The sequence below is a fragment of the Rousettus aegyptiacus genome, unplaced genomic scaffold, assembly GCF_014176215.1.
Source record: "Rousettus aegyptiacus isolate mRouAeg1 unplaced genomic scaffold, mRouAeg1.p scaffold_m13_p_5, whole genome shotgun sequence".
NCBI classification, from domain to species: domain Eukaryota; kingdom Metazoa; phylum Chordata; class Mammalia; order Chiroptera; family Pteropodidae; genus Rousettus; species Rousettus aegyptiacus.
The window spans coordinates 107,275,563-107,293,871 of record NW_023416308.1 but is presented as its reverse complement, the minus strand read 5'-3'; the positions used below and the strand labels follow the sequence as shown (position 1 = coordinate 107,293,871).

Genomic DNA, 18,309 nt, shown 5'->3' with positions numbered 1-18,309 from the left:
ACTGACAGCGAAAGCACCAGCTCTGGGACACTGTGGCAGCGGACAAGCCTGAGGTGGGTTCAGCTGCCCCAGAGCTGCCCTACCCCGCCTCAGGGAAACCCTCAGCAGGTACTGAGTCCAGAGCAGGATCAGCCCCAGGCAGAGAGCCAGAGCGGTCTGAGGAGCCTGGAGCCTCCAAGCATGATCAAGGCCACTTTCAAAACCAAAGCACCTCAATGACTCTTGGCCCTAAAGCCTCCGCCTGGACAGGCTGTGACGCCTGCCCAGCCCCGGCCCATGGATCCCAGGCAGCTGCACTGCCTGCTGAAAGGCAGCCAGAGCCGGGCCTGCTGTGTGGGGCCCGGCTGACAGGGAGCTGCAGGGAGGGAGCAGGAGGCTGGGCCGCAGCGGGGGTGAGGGAGGTGGGGGGGATGGGGCGGTGGGGGGTGGGGAAGGGCGTAGGTGGGGCTGGCGGGAGAAGCACTTCCCACAGCTCCCTCCCCGGCAGGCCGGCTCCTCTCAGGACAGGAGGTTGTGCCAGAGCCAAGGACCATGGCAGCAACTCCCCGGCAATGAGCTGTCTGCTCCCTTGAGTTGGCGCAGGTTGGGACATCAACTGTCCTTCACGGCCTCGAACCAGCGTTCGCTCCTCAGGCCACAAATGCAGGCCGCGGCCCTGGCCCCTCAGAGGACTCATGCAGGAGGGGACTTTAGGCCACTGTCCACTGCTCACCTCCCAAACAGACCCCACATCATCCCGCACCAGGTTCCCTGTGCCTCGCCAACCTCCCGACCTCAGCCTCCCTCCTCCTGGTCACACTCCTGAGAGGGCCCCTGCACGATCGCTTTGACAGCATACCACACTGCTTAGGGCAATGGGGACAAGAGGGTCCCACTGGGGCCAGTCAGTCACACTAGATGCCAACCAGGACAGCCTGGGAAGGCCTGCCACTCATACCAGAGACCCGCCTGACTGTCCAGCCAGGACTAACTCGCGGGACGGCCGGGCTGAACCATGGTGCTGGCTGCTTCAGAAGGCCTGTTCACAGCAGCTCACTCCACTGGGCACCAAGAAACACCTTCCCTAAGGCTGAAGACCAAAAGGGAACCCACACCCACATGGCACCTTCAGTCCTTTAAAGCACCCACTTAGCTGTGATCTTATCACCCACCTCATTTCCACTGCCTCCTGGACGGTCTTTTAAGTCTCAGCTCCTTGGCCTGGAATTCGAGGCCCTCCCAGTCTGGCCCCGACCTGCCTCTCCAGGGCGGTCTCCACCAACTTTCCTCCAAACGCCCAACTCACATGCCGTCCCCCGAACCACAGGATCGTCACTTTGCCTGTCTTTGCACATACTGTTCCCTGTGCCTGGAATGTCCTTCCCTTTCCCTCACTTGGCAGGCATCTCCTCCTTCACGGTTCAGCTCAACATCGCTTCTGGGAAGGCTAACTAACCAGTGCTCTCCCTGCCCCGCCAACCATGGCAGAGTGACTTGCTCCCCTCCCCACCACATCCCTGAGCAAGTAGGGCACTTCCTACCTACAATCGCAATTAGGATCTGGGCCAGAGGTGGTCAAACTGTGGTAAAGAGACTTTTATTTTTTTAAGTTTTCCACTCTGTTGCCAACTGATGCTTTTATAAATTATAATAAAAAGTGACATGGCAATGTCAAGTTGCGATATGAGTCTCTCCACATGTATCCTCCATGTCTGTGCTTATCTTGCTGCGGACCGGTAACGCAGAAACGACGGCCGAGCAGGGGTCTGCAGCCCACCTCCTGCTCCGTGGCACTGTCGGGGCCCTGCACCTGGGGTTCCCAGAAGAACCTGCGTGAAGGGCCCATCGAATCACGTGGTTATACTCAGACGCCCAGAGCCCGAGGAGGCAGGCACTCCATGAACATCTGCTGCCCAAATATTGGATGGGAAGGTCCCAACAACCCTGTCACATGGGCAGTCTCCGTCCGAGGCATCCCCATTTCTCATGGAAGCACAGAGAGGGTCACTGGCCTGATGCTAGAGGGGCCAACGCTGAGCTTCCTCCATCCTACCCAGCTTCACAGGGCAGGCATTTGGAACCTGCGAGTCCTCCAGTCCAGCCTCCCCCACCAGCGCGGGCTCTGGCCGGACACCGGACACCGGAGCAGTGAGGCAATCCCACGCAGTCAGTGGTGAAGAGCGCGGACTCCAGAATCAGACAGACCTGGGTTCAAATCCTGGTTCAGCCTGTCATAGCTGTGTGACCTCGGATAAATCATGTCACTGCTCTGGGCCTCAAGTTCTCCTCTGTAAACTTAGGCTAATAAGGCCGGCGTCATATGGAGCAACACGCTGCGTCAGGCCGGGCCGATACACACCTGTGAGCCTTGTTCAGGTTTGGCTGTTGTTGATATTTATAAAAGGCTGAGGATCACCCAGCCTGAAACTCTGCCCTGGATCCTTCCTTTCCGCTCATCCTCCCATCAAGACCCAACATCTTCTCTATGGGGTAAATTCTTCCCTGGCTGCTAAGTTTCCTTTGAAGATTTCACCTTCCTGTCCCCCACCCCCCCTATTCCAGGCTAAGAGGCTTCTCCTTTTCCACCCTCCCCCTCCCTGGGACACCTTAACCCTCCGCTTCTCTTCACTTTTCCCCAAACACGAGCCGCCTCCGGCCAATCTGGTTTTCTCTCTATAACACGCTGGTCTGAGAAGGGATCTTGCACCGCCCTGAAAAATGCCACCCTGTTTGGGTTAGGGCAGTGAAGGGCCAAGCTGTGAGGTCAGGGATGACCCCAGCCCGCAACCTCCTCCCTACCCACCCACCATCTACCCACCCACCCAGAGCCCACCCTCTCTGTACCTTGGGCCATGACAATGCTGATCCACCCCACTGAGGTCACAGTCAACTTCCCCCACTCCCTCCTGGGGCCGAGGGTCCATTCAGTAGCTTTCTAGGTTCTCAGCCACCCTGGAGGCTCCCAAGCTGGCCATCTCCGTCCCCTGGACATCGAGCAGCAGGATCCCTTCCTGGCCCTTGGGGGAAGGTACCAGATGGTGGGAGAAGCCACTGTGGGAAAGCTGACACGGTGGGAGTGGTTCCATATTTACTCGCTTGGTGATGTCCATACCAGCCCAGCTCAGTGCTCAAATGAAGTTGATCTTCCTGCCTGCTGGAAGATCAGCTTGCCTCCAAATCCACCATGAGCCTGGGAGAAGGAGCCCACTGGTCACTACTCTCTCCTCGCCCCAAGTTCTTTTGTGCATATTAGCCGGGTTATGCTGCCTCTGTCCCCAGGTCTGAGGGAGCTCCTGCCACTGTAGATATCCAACCAGTGGCCAGGCAGCCTCTTATCTTAAAGAGCAGGGCATGGAGACTGGGACAAACACTCTCAGAGGTCCCTATTCTACTCTGATTCCAGGAGGAGGCCTAGGGTGCTGAGGAAGGGGTGCTAGATTTGGGGGTAGAATTTTAGCTTGGTCACTCTCTAAAGTGTACGACCTTAAGCAAGTCACTTTCCCTCTGTTTTTCAGTTCTCTCAGTGGTAAAATGGAGGTCATGAGAACTGGCCTGCCTGCCTCCTGGACTAATGCTAAGGGGTTTGAGAGACAGTGAAGTTGGGGAGAGTGTCCTGGGTTGCCCATATGGATCAGGTGGGGTGGGGAAGAGAGAGGGGTAGAGGGAAAGCTCTAGAAGGCACTGAAGGCTCCAGAAGCCATTACTCAGTTTGCAAACAGGGTTCCCACCCCTCGGCACCCATTCCCGATTTCAGGCTGATGCTAGGGAGCGAGACGGCCAGCAGCCTTCTGCCTCTCTCCAGCTTTGCCCACTCAGCCAGTGTCATTGCAAGGGAGGCTCTTGGTCTGTCCAGATGTGCTTGCCGGTGCTGACCCATGAGGTTCCTGGGATAGGGGGAGAGAAGGGCCTGAAATAGTTATAAATCAGACCCTGTGTTTAGAGGACCTGTTGGGAACTGTTAAAATGAGCAGGCGACCCCAAGGCTTCCTTTATAAATGTGGGTTTCTCACGGTGATTGGAAAGTTGAGATTACGGCTGTGTGATGTGGAACTAGTTACTTAACCTCTCTGAATCTGAGTTTCCTTGTCCATAAATAGATGTGGAAGCAGGCTCATGGGATCGGCGTCAAGTGCCCTGTGCTCGTCCATGTTCCTCTTAAACTTTGGTTTGGAAAACGTAGAGGAAAAAGTTTTCTTCCACAGAATGTAATACAGGACTGACAACGTCGTCTCCATTCGCAGAAATGGAAACTGAGGCCCAGACATGTTTGGCCCTGAACACAAGCCCGTGGGAGGGGGCGTGTCAGTGTCTCAACGTGTGGTCAGGTCACCTTTAAGTAGAGAGACCTCCGTGACACGCTCTTATATCTTGTACCCAGCAAGGGCCACAAGATTATTTCAATACCTTGAGGCATGCCTCGCCTCCGGTCATGACCTCACACCCAAGTAGGTGGCCCCGGAGCCGGCCCACACCACACGTGGCTACTCGGGGCTTCTTCCTCTGGGGCCTACGTGAGGCTGCCACTACCATCACTCCTGCTTTGCAGATGAAGAAACAGGCAACCCCAAGAAGGGCAGCCTCTTGCCCAGTCTCCCGGCTGCCAAAGTGGCAGGACAGAAGTGACCTGGAGGCTCACACCTCTCTCCAGGCCACAGCACTGCCCCCTCCCCACAGCCCCGCTCGCCCCCGCTCCCTCTCAACTCCCCTCTCCCTGCCAAGAGGCCAGCCCAAGGCACTTTGCCATGTCTTATCTGGGGGCACCTTGGCTACTCAGAAACAGAAGCCAGGCACACTAGGGAAACTGTGGCCCCTGGAACTGCACCCTAACCCACCCACTCTGAGCCCCAGTGTGGAGGGGCAAGTCCCAGCGCCCCTACTTTCCCTTTCGCAGTGGCCACCACCAAGCCCACGTCCTCCTCGCCCTCTCTTACCTTGATTACTGCAACAGCCTCCTAACTGGCTTCCCTGCCTCCAGCCTCACACCCAAGCTGCTGCTGCTGCTGCTAATCTCTGGGACTTGGGTCTGATCGCCATATGGACTTTCTCCTTATACAACCAGGACTGGGGTGTTAGTCATATCACGATTATTCCCTTTTTCCAGCCTCATTTCCCTCCACCTCCCCCTTTACACACACTATCCAGCCAAATGAACTACATGAGCCTCTCCAAACCCTCCTATGTGCCATGCCTTTGTGGCAGCCATATCCTGTGCTGGGATGCCTGTCCCTTATTTGCTCTCCAGATCCTACTCATCCTTCAGAACCCAGCTGCAAATCCTCCTCCTCAGAGAAGTTCTCCTTGACTTAGTGTTGACAGCCATCTCTCCCTTGCACCCTTCTGCTATAACCTGTAACTGCGTGGCTCACTGCCCTCCTCCCGTGCCGGTCTGTGAGTTCTGTGGGGGTGAGGACTAAGTTCCACACACATCCCCAAGCTCAGCACAGTGCCTGGCACAGGTTAAGCCCGTGGACACTGACCACCTGCTAAATGAATGAAGGACTGAAGGACGCCCCAGACTCGAGTCCCTCTTACAGACCATTAGCCCCGAGACACCAGCACGAGTGTGGCTGCCCTGGGGAACACCGGCCTTTTCAACACAGATATAAATCTGCAATAGGAAACAGGCTTTTTAAAAATAACAGCACATTTTTCTTTTTTCTTCATTGTTTTCCTTCTCTCTGCATGGCTAATTTTTCCAGTGCAGCCCCCGGGCCAGCTGCAGGGAAGCCCCTCCCAGGCCCTACTCTAAGAACAAGGGCTCTGGGACCCCCAAGAACTCCTGGTCCTCGGCAGGAGTAGAAATGCACCAGACGGTCCTAGACCAGCCCTAGCACCAATGCCACCAGACACCTCTGGGCCAGAAGCCCCCTTGCTCAAACCCCTACTGCCTAGAAACTTGTTCTCCAATGAGGGCTTTCTAACCCCACTTGACATTTCCAAAGGGGCTCCTACTTAGTGGGTCCTGCCCTCTGCCCTCACTCTTAGGGCATCCCTAAGGAGGTGGCATCAGATTGCCAGAGTTCTAATCCTGGCCGTAGCATTACGTAGCCCTGGATTCCTTACTTTACCTCGTGGGGCCTCAGTTTCCATATCTGTGCAATGGAAATAACAATCCCCACCCTGTGGAGCTGTTTTCTGCATAGGGATGTGACATGGTTAGTACCATATCCAGCATACAATGACTTCTTCATAAACATTAGCTGCCTTCATTGTCGTTACCTTGGTCTTCATCATCCCCGGGTCTCCTATATGTGGCTTGTCGCTGAATCACATACTCTCCAGATCAGCAGAGACTTCGAGGGTCTGTTAAATCTCACACTTGCCCTCCTGGAATTTCCTCCCATACATCCCAGAAACATGGTCCTCCTGGGGCAGGGACATCTATGAATTCGGGGAGTGTGGTATTTGTACTCTATAAGGCCAATTACTTTGCCTGCCATGCTTGACACCTCCTTCCAGTTGGATTCACCTGCCCACATCCCAGAGAAGCAACACCCAGTAATCCTGTCCTTAGCCCCCAGCACACAGGAAGCCTAAGTCAATGCTCAGGGACTCATCGAAAGGTGTTTCTCTAGCAGTTCTTGGGTGCAGACTCTGGACATACCGGGGCATGCACAAGCCGACTCAGGTCCTACCCTCTCAGAGCTTATGGTCTGGTGGAAAAAAAAAAGAGTAAGACTGTAATCAATAATCCCACCAATAAGTGTAAAATTGCTACTAAGATGAGGGTTACAAAGGAGAAGTGCATGGGGCCATGAGAGGCTGTCATCAGGGAGGACTTTCCCGAAGAGGTGATGTTGAAGCTGAAAGGCAAAGGATGAGAAGGTCTGAGGAGGAGAAGTGGGATGCATGGTCAGAGTGGAAGGGATAACGCGAGGAGAGCACCACGTTAGGCATAACGTAGCAAGCAGAGGGATGCACGATTGTGTCCCCATAGGGTCCGGAGGGCCACTTCAGGATTTGCCTTTCTCCAAGCAGCAGAGGGAATCCCTGAAGGTTTTTCAGGAAGGGCTTAATAGACTCAGATCTGTGTATCCAAAAGGTCACTCTGGCTGCTGGGGTTGAACCTTCCCAAGTCTGTGTGTGCGTACAGTTGACCCTTGAACAACATAGGTTTAAAAATCTACATGTAAGTAGACCCATGCGAGTCAAACCCGTGTTGTTCAAAGACCAACTTTTTCAACCCACGGTTGGGAATTCATGGATGTGGACGGCTGACTCTAATTGTGTTTTTGCAGAGTCAAAAGTTGTAAGATTTCAGACTGCACAACGGGCAGAAGGGTCAGCACCCCTAACCCTCACACTGTTCAAGGGTCAACTATACTTGTCTCTGCCTGGAACATTCCTCTAGTCCCAGTCAGGACAAACTAGGTTATGCTGCAGTAACAACTAATCCTAGAATCCCAGTGGTTTAAAACAACAAAGGTTTGGTTATCACTCATGCTGCATGTCTATCATGGGATGTCAAGGGGCTCTACTCATGTGATGCAGGGACCCAGGTTAGCAGGAGCCACCACCATCCCACCTAAAGCCAACTGCCACGACACAGGAAAAGAGCACTGTGTAGGGTCCATATCAGCAACTAAATACTTTGGTCCAGGAGTCACATGTCTCACCGTAGTGCACAACTCACTGGCCAGTCACACTGCTCTACCCTAGCACACAGGGATCTATATTCAGTCCTACCATGTGCCTGGATGAACTGGAAGTATTTAAGGGAGAGCATTAAGGATCATCAGACACTTTCCCAGGCCATTTTGCCCTTTGACAACCTTAACTCATTCATTAGACAGCAACTGTTTCAGTATTCCAGAAGGAGGGACCAGCATGAACAAGACATGGAGTGCAGAGAGATTCAGGGGAGGGTGAGAGATGAGGCCAAGGAAAGGACAAGGGTAAGATCACTCAGAGGCTTTTAGGTCATGGTAACAATTTGGTTCTTTATCCCAAAAGCACCGGGAAGACCTCAGGCAGGAAATGGAAGGCCTGATGTGATCTTTGGAATACATCGCTCTGACTGGAATGCTGAGGCATGGAAGGGGGGTTGCAGGTGGACAGTTAGGAGGCTCTTGCTCTTGTCCTGGGGAGAGACAGCAGTGGCTTGACTAAAATGCTGGAGAGGACGAGAGGGAGAGAAGTGGACGGATTCAATGTATAGGTTGCAGTTCCCTAGATCTGAAGCTAGAATAGATTGGGGTGAGGGCACAGAGGCACCAAGCTTTCTGCCTTAAGGACTAGCAGGTTAGTGGTAGCCTCGGCCAAGATCAGAGCCTTGGAGGAGGTGTAGGAAGGAAGATTATGGGACAGCCTTGGACTCTGTATGTTTCTTATGACTATGAGATAGCCAAGAGGGCAGGTGAAGGAGGCAACTGAATCAACAGCGACGACTCCTGACTCCTAGTCCAGTGGTCTTTACTTCCTTCATACTCGCCAATAACCTAGAACCAGGGAAACCTTCCCCCCCACCCCACCCCACACAGCTGTAAGTCCAGGTGAAGAAAGATTCAGATGACAAAGTCTTAACTTGACACTATGGAGAACAAATTTCTGAAATACATTAATCTAAGGGGTCTAGAGGACAGAACTGTAACTCAGGTCAAAACAGTATATAAGTGACGGTCGCGACGGCTGATCAAGGCTTCTGGGACAAGGAAGGGGAGCCCCACATCTTTAAGAATGTCACTAGGGAAGGGAACTAGACCCTGTCTCAGCTGCTCCTTGGCGGTTCTGTCAGTTTGGGACAGGATGGATGTGAGTGGGGCCTGTCAGGCATTTCTGATATTCCCAGTATAGTATGTGTACTAATCCTTCATAAATCATACATCAGCCATGGGTGAGGCATTTTATCTCTGCCATTTCATTTGATCTCAAAACTGCCTTGCCAAACAGGCTTTGTTGCCTTCATTTTAGGAATAGAGAAGCAAAGTTCAGAGAGGTCAAGGTAATAGTGGCAAGTCCATAGTCACACAGTTATTAGGCAGAGAAAGGATTCCGATGGAGAAGCCCCCTTCCGTTAAATCCACTCGAAGGGCCAGGGCTGTATTCCCAGAAGGGAAGTTTTCAGACGCATACTCACAGAATACTCTGCTAGCCCACCTCTCAGAGTTGGTGGGCAAAGACCATGCTCCACTCCCCAGAGAAGACCACACACAGCCTGTTATTTCTGGCCCGCCGACCCCATCCTCACCCCCAATACCTTCCTTCCTCTCAAGGGGAATGTGGGCAAAGAGAAGCTTGGGTGCCGCAAGCAGGATGCTCCATGGAACATTCTTTTGCCCCAGAGCAGACAAAACCCTTAAAGTTTATAGCGTTTCCAAGGATCAAGAGCAATCTCTCATTATTGTCTCCTGTCCCCGCGCACAAAGAACTGGGTGTGTTTCCTTTCAGCCACTCTAAATTATATACCATGGCCTTTCTCCACATAAAGCAAACTTCCTAAGAAGGAAAAGAGGTTTAACATTTTTCTTCCCCAAGTCTCGGCCCATCCTGGGGGAGTCTAAGTCTCTCGAGCCCAACCTGGTTCAAGGTACAGGCAACTTTTCAACCAGCATCGCCCAGCACCCAAGGCATTAGTATTCTCCTTGAAGCAACTTGCCTAGGGGCATGCTGGCCTTGACCGGAGAAAGGTCATTGGCCGCGAAGTTTCCGCAGTTTCTGCATACAAGAGAACCTTGGGGAGTGCAAGTGGGAGGGATGGAGGCTGCACTCCGGAGATTTCCCAAAGAGTCTACAGCACAACTAAGATTTAAAATATATTAAAGAAACGCCCTCCGGGTCGATCGCGTTTAGTGGGAAATCGTGGACCGCGATGGCAGAGGCCCCCCCGCATCCCCAGAAGACCAGAGCCCTCCGCATCAGCCCCAGACGACCAGCGAAAGTGCTCGGGAGAACTAGGCCAGCGGCCGCGGTGCAACCTCCAGCCTTCGGCGCCCCGCCCCGCGCGTGTCACCGCGGACTCATTCCGAACGCTCTGCCCGTGCCGCCGTTCCCATTGGTCGGCGGCCACGTCCGTCAGCGGGCAGAACGGCGGCGCAGAGAAAAGGCTACATTGTAACAAGGCGAGCGAGCGAAGAGCTAGCGGGGAGGAAGGAGGCGGAGGGGCGGTCCCCGAATCCCGCAGCAGCGGCGGCGGCGGCGGCGGCGGCAGCAGCAGCAGCTACCTGCCGAGGGTTAACCCACCGCGGGGCCGGGGCGAGCCACCCCTCCCTGGCGCGCGCCGCCCGGGGCCCCCCGGTCCGTTCGCGTCGGCCCCCGGCAGCCCGCGGCGCCCGCAGCCGCTCGCATCCCCTGCACCGGAGGCCCCCGCGCTCGCTGGCAAACTGCCGAGCGCTTTCCGAAGCCATTTTCAATGGCCACATTGGCTACCGGGGCTGACTCACCTTCCCGGGAATGCTGCGGCAGCCGCGGGGCCCGGGCGGCGCGGGCGGCCCGGCGGGCGGCTCGGCGGAGGCGGCGCGGCCCCGGCTGGCGGCCCCCGCTGCGGGAGCGGCCGCGCTGCGGACGCGCTGGTCCCCGGCGAGGCAAAGTTTCAGCGCCAGCCTCGGCGCGGCGGCGGCGGCGGCGACTCGCTGCTGCTCTCCTCCCCTGCTTTGACCACCATCTTATTAGTACAGGAAATGACATGGAAAACGGAAGAAAGCGGCGTTTGGGGCAGACGCGGACCCCCCAATTCAGGGGCCGGAGCTGGGACTCACCAGCCGCGTCCCAACCCGGCCCCGGAGAAAACTCCCCGGGCCCCCTCCGCCCCCGCCCCGCACGCGGCCCCCGGGGGTAACCTAGCTCCTCGAACCCAAAAGGAGAGGGCGAGTTTTATAATCCAGCCCGCGGAGAAATCGAGAAAAAAATAAATGAAAAAAGAAAAGGTTAAAAGAACTTTCGAACTGGGACACTTTTTTTGATCGGAATTAAAAGTTCTGGAATTTAAAAGTCATTCCGTGAGGAGTGGGGAGGCTCCCTGGATCTCTGGGTCCCGTCGCTGCCCAATTTGAACCAAATGGTCAGGGGTAAATACGTTTTTATTTTTAACCCTTTCGAGGCTCTGCAGCAGGCCCCTTCTGGTCCCGTTTAACCCTTTGAATGCCCATCTGTTTGGAGATACAAACTAAAGTTGTAAAACATTGGCGTCCCGCTGAAAGCTGAGGGTAAGGGGCTTGGGAGTGCGTTTAAAATGTTAACTATTTCCGTGGGGCCGCGGTTTTTAAGTCCGGCGAACGGCCGGAGCGCTTCAACTCGAAATTTGTTACAGGTGTTGAGATTCAGAGAACCGGACCGGCTGGTGTCTGGCTGGCTTGGAACACATATTTAAGCTGTTCCATCTTGCTCGGTTCCTCAGTTTCTCCATCTGTGAAATGGGATTCAACATCACAGAGTGAAAGCAAGGAAAAGACGGGGAATTTTCATAAAGACAAAGTGCTTGAAAGTCTGAAAGTGTTCCTTTGGCGCCTGGAAAATCGACGGGCCATGATGGGGTAGAGGACACCGCGGGATGATGTAACCAGGGCAACCATTCCCGAAATAACTTCTCCTTGGTGTTGTCTGCAAGATACTAGTGGCAGAACTGTCCTCTGCCAAGGAAGGCTGTGCTGGGCTGGCTCATAGACAGGGGCCCATACCTCCCAGGGGGAGGTTGCTGGGAGGGATTCCATCCCAGGAAGGTGCCTGGAACTGCACGGAGAGAAGCTGGCAGGCCTCACCAAAACGTCCATCCAAGCCCTGCAAAAGCTAGCACAGGTGGCCTCAGGTACCACCCTGGGAAGGACTCCTCCCGAGAGGATGGCACACCCTATAAACCTCACTACAGGCTGGATGCCTGGCACCAGGACATAGCTTCTTGGAATTCCACATCTGTTACTTGCTGTGCAATCTTGAGTAAGTGACTTACCCTCTCTGAGCCACAGTTTCCTTATCCATAAAGTGGGGTACGCAAATAACCCACATTGCCGGCTCTGTGTGAGGAACCATGAGAGCATATTTAAAGGGCCTAGCACCTGGCTACTCACAGTAGATGCTCAAGAAACAGTAATTAACACCATAATTGTATGACATTTGATACAACTATAAAAGTTTCCTGAATGTATATCTACTCTTTCCAGGCAGAGTATTGGAGTACCAGGATTAGTTAGACAATGTCCTTCAAGGAAGCCTTGGTCTGGCCAGGAGATGGAGGCACTCACAGCTAAGTCAAATTAATTCAGTAATTAATGCACACTCACCTTCGCTAAACATTACAGAGATGCAAGTGCTTGGGCAGGAGGAAGGGCACTGAGGATGGAGCTATATGTTTCTTTTGAAAAGTAGGATTCGCCAAGGAAATGATATCAGAGGTTGGCCTCAAGAGGAGCTCTAGAATTTCCACCAGTGGTAGATGGCATTCCAGAACAGTGAACAGCATGAGCAAAAGCCCAGAGGAGTCCAAGTGCCCAGGTGTTTGACAGGTGGTCAGCTGTGACTGGAGTAGAGAGTGGGTGGGGCAGAGGAACAGGAAATGAAGCCAGAAAGCCAAATGCATAAAGAGAGAGTGTGGTCACAGCCTCCAAAAAGCAAAAAGGTCCCTAAGAGAATGAGCTGGTAAGTGAGGCCAGGAGGTGATTTCTTCTATAAGCTGTTGTATTGCCGGCTACATCTGAAGAGTGAGGCTGGGTCCTTGCGCATTGCAGGTTGGAGAGTCAGCTCTTTAGGCATCGCATTTAGGGAGCACAGAGACCCTTTGTGGTTCAGGGACCCAAGTCTGAGGACCTGCCACTCCACACTGTAAACTATGGCACATGACTTTTCCTGTCTGGGCTTCACTTTCCTTCTGCATGGCATAAGGAGTTTGTCCCAAGGGTCCTACATTCTGCCCTTAAGCAGCTTCCTTCCCCATAGGCATATGATCAAGACCAAGGCGCAAGGAGGAATCCTGTACAAGGCTGGGAGGGTTGCTGGAACCGTCTCAGAAGGGAAGCTCAAGGCGGCTCAAGGTCGACACAGGTGCTCCGGGTCAGGGTGGGCAGAAAGTGGCTCTGGGGCCTGAATGTAGTCACCAGACAAGTGGTCTGGACCTGGTAGGTCTTGTGAGGCTGTGCTTCCCTCTATGGGCTTCCCTCTGTGAGTGAGTTTTAACTGAAATATAAAAGTAGGGGTGAGGGTGGGAGCTCCACTCAAATTCCCTGAGAACTAGCAGGGGAAAGGGAGAGACTGGGTGAATAGAGCAAGTGATATACACTTTTAGGGACACTACTTTTTGACTCAATAATTCAAAGCAGATATTATAACTATTTTTACAGACAGGGAAACCATGCTCAGAGAAGTTAAGAAACTTGCCCGAGGCTACACAGCTAGAGGTAGGATAAGACTCAAACCCAGGTCTGCCTGACTCTATTGCTCATGGTCTTCTACTCTTGAACATTTCTGGTTCATTGTCCTTTTCCGTATGCAGCCTTTCAACCTAATGGTTGGTAAAATACTTTCCTAATTTCTCCTTTGGGCATATCATGCAAAAGGAGCTGACCAAACATTGTAACGTGAGGTCAGATACTTCATGACCTCCTCCTACAAAAACGGTGCTAACAGCTCAGTCACCTCCAGGTCCCTGTGAGGACATTGAGATGCTCTAAAGGAATGAAACTCAGCTCTTGGGAAGGAAAAGCTAATATGTGGACTTTTTTTAACCTACTAATAATGATGCTCAAGCAGAATATACGTCCAATGAGTTTCAAGTTAAATGCCTCTATCACTGGAGATTCACTTCCCCATTTGATGTAAAACAAGGATGATGTTTATTGCATTAATTAATGACATTCATAAAGCCTCACTGGAAAAATTTTATTCAGGATTTAGTGCCTGGAAAAAACTAACACTGACAACGAGCTGCATTTCCCTCGAGGAACTGGCAAACATCTCCCTTGCTAATAAGAAGAGCTCTGTAACTGATCAGTTTTTCCTTTTTGCACAGGCTGCCAGGAAGCTCAGAGCCAAATTCCACTTCCATTCCCAATAACTTTGGCAGTTGCTTCCTCCTCATTCCTCCCTTCCCGCTTCTAATCCTACTCACTTAGCCTTGTTTTCTCTGCCTTTTATTAAAGATGTCCCCCTTTTTAATTGCAAAAAAATAAATATTTATAATAAATTCACATTTGGAAGAGTTGTTGAAAGGAAGTGGATTCCATGGGCCTTGTGTTAAGCCAGGCACAGTTCTGTTTTGGTCTGGTCTGGTCTGATCCAGCAGCTGAGGGATCCCTCTCTTGGAAGGAAGGAGGGTCTGGCTTAAGACCAAGGGATTCCTCACCCAGCTGCCGATGACAGCTAAGATCAAATGCCCTGGGCAGATCATCATTGCTATTTTCTGCTCTTATGACGAGCTGCTTGCCTCTCTCCTGCCAGCTCCTCAGGAAGCACAAAACACTATTCCCTGCCTATGCCCCCGAGGGGATCCCCCATTAGACCCTCCTGTTGACACATGGCAGGGAACAGATTCCTTTTTTCTGCATAAGCTGTTGTAACTTAACATGTGCCCAGCACATGATTGGAGTGGAGCTAGGGGATATAAGATGGGGGTGAAGGAGCCACTTTAGACCAGGAGGATAAGGAAGGCTTCTCTGAGGAGGTGGCATTTCAGTGGGTGTCTGGACAGATGCGAAGGAGCCATCCCCACAAGAGCTGAGTGAAGACTCCCTCGCAGGGCACACAGCCCATGCAAACAGGACCTAGCTGGGCTTGTTGTGTGAGGCGGCAGAGACCAGTGCACCTGGAGTGCAATGTGGAAGGGGAGACAGGGACAGAGACGAGGGGGACACGTGGGTAGGATCTGGGTCTGGCTTTTCTACCATTTAGATTTACCTGAAGTGCAATGGAAGCCACTGGCAACTTTACAGCTGGGGAGACGCAGGACCCCAATCACCTCGGCTACCATGTACTTTCTAACATGTGCCGAGTGGCAGGTGAGTAAGTAGGCATGTTCACAAACCATCTTATTTAATTATCCCCACATTAGAGATGAGGTTGATGTGGACATGTTTATTTTTTTCTGGCTGTCCAGCAACTGCATGAATGGGATCGGTGCCCTTACAAAAGTAACTCCAGAGGGCACTCAAGCGCCTTCCACCATATGAGGACACAGAAGCCGGCTCTTTATGAACTAGAAAGTTCTCACCAGACACTGAATCTGCTTTGATCTTGGATGTCCAGCCTCCAGAACTGGGAGAAATAATTTTCTGTCGTTTATAAGCAGCCCGAAGGACTAAGACACCTAGCCTCCCCAAAGGTAAGTAAGGCACAGTATGTGATCAAGAATCAGCCAATCAGATGCATCATCATGACCTTGAATTGGAAGCTAGTGACAAGTAGAGGCATGGACTATAAACAGTCCTTTCTGGTGAGAGTGGGGAGGCAATATAGTCAGTTTTCAGGGGCAGGGGTGCCAGTGGCTGAATCCAGCAGACTGCTAGTGCCAATTATAGTACCTGCTGGTCAGTGTTGGGCAGCGTCCTCACTGCACTTACTCTCTGGCATGACCTTGGCTGTGATATTGGCTCTGTGCACACCTCATCTGGTTCTACAGCCTTTCAGAGGGTCATGAGCTACGTGATACCCTTTCAATATGTTTCTCATTTGCTTAAATCAATGTACTAGTTATCTATTGCTGCATAACATATGACCCCCAAACTTAGCAGCTGAAGACAACAAACATCTATTATCTCACAGTTTCTGAGAGCCAGGAATTCAGGGGGCAGCTTAGCTGGATGTTTCTGGCTCAGAATCTCTCATGAGATTAGTCAAGCTGTCAGCCGGGGCTGCAGTTATCTGAAGGTTTGCCTGGGGCTGGAGAATCTACTCCCAGACTTCCTCACATGTAGGGTAACCAACCATCCAGGTTTGCCCCGGTGTGAGGAGGGTTCCCAGGACATGGGACTTTCAGTTGTAAAACTAGGCCGGTCCCAGGCAACTCTGGGGCAGTTGGTTGCCCTGTTCATGTTGGCAGGAGGCCTTGGATCCTCGCTGTGGGCATCTCAATAGGGCTGCTCGTGACATGACAGCTGGTCTCTTCCAGAGTGAATGGGCCAGGGAGGCAGGCAAGCTGCAATCTTTTATAACCTAATCTCAGAGTGATGTACCATCCCTTCTGTCATTTCTACTGGCCACACAGCCCAACCCTGGTACAGTGCGGGGGGACTACATGAAGGAGTGGACCCTCGAAGGGATCACTGGGGGTCATCTTGGGGGCTGGGGACCCAAATCAGCCAGAGCAATTTCTGTTGCTTGTAGCATTAAGACCTAAGAAATTACATAACCTATAGAGGATTGCACAGCTATTCTCCAGAATTTTTAATAATAGAAATAGCCAGGGGAGCAGGCAAAAGAAACCCTCAGCTCTCAGGTGAGTGTTGGCTGTAGAGCAGGCCTTGCAAACCGCCCTCGGTCACAGACAGGGCCTTGGCAGGCCGGTGAAGTCAGAGAATGCGGATATATTGATCTGAGTGCTAGTTGTGGAGCACAGCTTCCAAACCTGAGAGTCTGAGCGATGCCTTCCATTTCGGGGTACTTTGGTTATGTAGGGTGTTGGAACTGATGATGGCTTCTACATCACTCTCTAAGTCTCAGTCTCCTCATCTGGAAATTGGGTTGGGAATGTTGGATCCAATCATCATTCAGAAGATAAAGTGTGTTCCTGGTTTTGTCCTTTTCTTCTTGTCCATTAGAGAAAAGGAGGGGTGGATGGAGATTGAAGCAAGAGAGAGACTGCTTTTCAATCCCAGGAAACTCTAAAATAAGACTCCCAAACACCACGCATTCTGAAACCTGCAGGACCCCATGCAGTTGGGGAGTGGGGGGAGGGGCAAGATTCAGGACTCCTGTGTGGAACCGCATAGAGACAGATTTCAGCTCCAGGAAAGAAAAAAGGACTGCCTAAGAAACTGAGCCCTCTCCTCCTGTCCCCAGCAAAAGGTGAGCTTCCTGTTACTGGGGGTATGCAAGCCGGGGGTAGGGCTCTTCTAGAGGTAATTCATGCCCAGACTAGATGTTAAGTTCGATGAGGTCCAGAGTCCCCTTCATTGGTGAATATTCTTCATCCTAGGAATAATGCTAAGTTGTGGGCACTGTTGTGAAGACAGAGCTCTGGCCTGGAGTCAAGCAATGTGGGTTCTGGTCCCCCCACCTCCCGCACCCCACTGCTGTTTGGCTGCTGGGAAACTACAGTCAGGTCCCACACCTGCTCAGAGCCTCAGTCTCACCATCTGGAAAACAAGGCTCCAGTTTCCACATGCCAGGCCATGAAGCCACCTCTGTCAGAGAACTTGCCCCTGGTCCTCAGGAAAATGGAAACCGTAAAGCAATACAGATCTTTTTTATAAAGCGAAATCTATTCAATTTACCAGACCATCTTTTATCCTGAGATTGTGTGTTCCCTCTCATTTTGGTATTTAAAAGTCCTCTTATGAATCGATATGTAAAAGACGGAGGTAGTTTTGTGACCTCCCATACCAAATTAAAAAGTTAACAAATGTATAGTAATTCCCTCAATTATTTTGAAATGTGCATGAAATTAAAAAATATGGGAGTCACTAGATTAATGATTCCAAATAACTTCCAACGTTGTTTCCCCCTCTTTCCCTCCTTTCTTTCGTCAACTCACTCATCCATCCATCATCCATTCCTGAAACATATATTGAAGATCTACACCAGATACCGGAGCCACCGCCCACGTGAAGCTCACGGTTCCCAGGGAAGACCAACATAAAGACATGTAAACAAATGGATATTTAGGTTACTTCATATTTTTCTCTCATCAAACTGTTGAATTAAATGTGCTTAGAAGTGTATTTTGTGTGCAACTCTTATTATTGTTCCATTGGAATATATTCCCGAGGTGGAAGTTCAGGGTCAGAGCGTATGCCCAGCTCATGTCCTGAAACATTTTGCCAGCTCACCCTCCACAAAGACAGCACCAGCAGCAATTTTCATTGACTTTGTACGAGCATGCTTGTTTCTCCACACCCTTACAATATATATCACCCTCACTATATCTATCTATCTATCTATCTATCTATCTATCTATCTATCTATCTATCTTAATCTTCGGTAATGTGATGTGCAAGTGACATATAGCTCACTGTTGTTTTAAATCACATGTATTATTAGCAAGAGGAGCATATTTTCACATATTTATTAATCTGTTGTGCTTCTCTTATGAATTACTTGATCATATCTTTTGTCCTTATTAAATTAGAGACCTTGTGCATTTCATTGATTTGTAAATGTAGTTTACATATTAAGAATAACAAAAGCCTTTGTAATATATAATGCAATTTATTTTTTCAATTCAGACTTTTTTTGCAAATTTATTTGTGATGT

At 51.5% G+C, this 18,309-nt stretch overlaps 1 protein-coding gene and 1 long non-coding RNA gene across 2 annotated transcripts in view; one reads left to right on the top strand and one right to left on the bottom strand.

The window, feature by feature from the left end:
• The window catches only part of PRDM11 (PR/SET domain 11), an 82,217-nt gene extending 71,555 nt beyond the window's left edge, over positions 1 to 10,662 (bottom strand). The window contains exon 1 of the mRNA XM_016146811.2: positions 10,359 to 10,662. The gene's annotated coding sequence lies outside the window, so the exon portion shown is untranslated. The remainder of the gene's footprint in view (positions 1 to 10,358) is intronic.
• A 4,188-nt stretch (positions 10,663 to 14,850) lies between these two features.
• LOC118602821 lies at positions 14,851 to 16,896 on the top strand. The gene is made up of 3 exons (XR_004950839.1): positions 14,851 to 14,897; positions 14,996 to 15,220; positions 16,656 to 16,896. It is a non-coding gene; the product is annotated as an uncharacterized LOC118602821 (long non-coding RNA).
• The last annotated feature ends 1,413 nt before the right edge of the window (positions 16,897 to 18,309 follow it).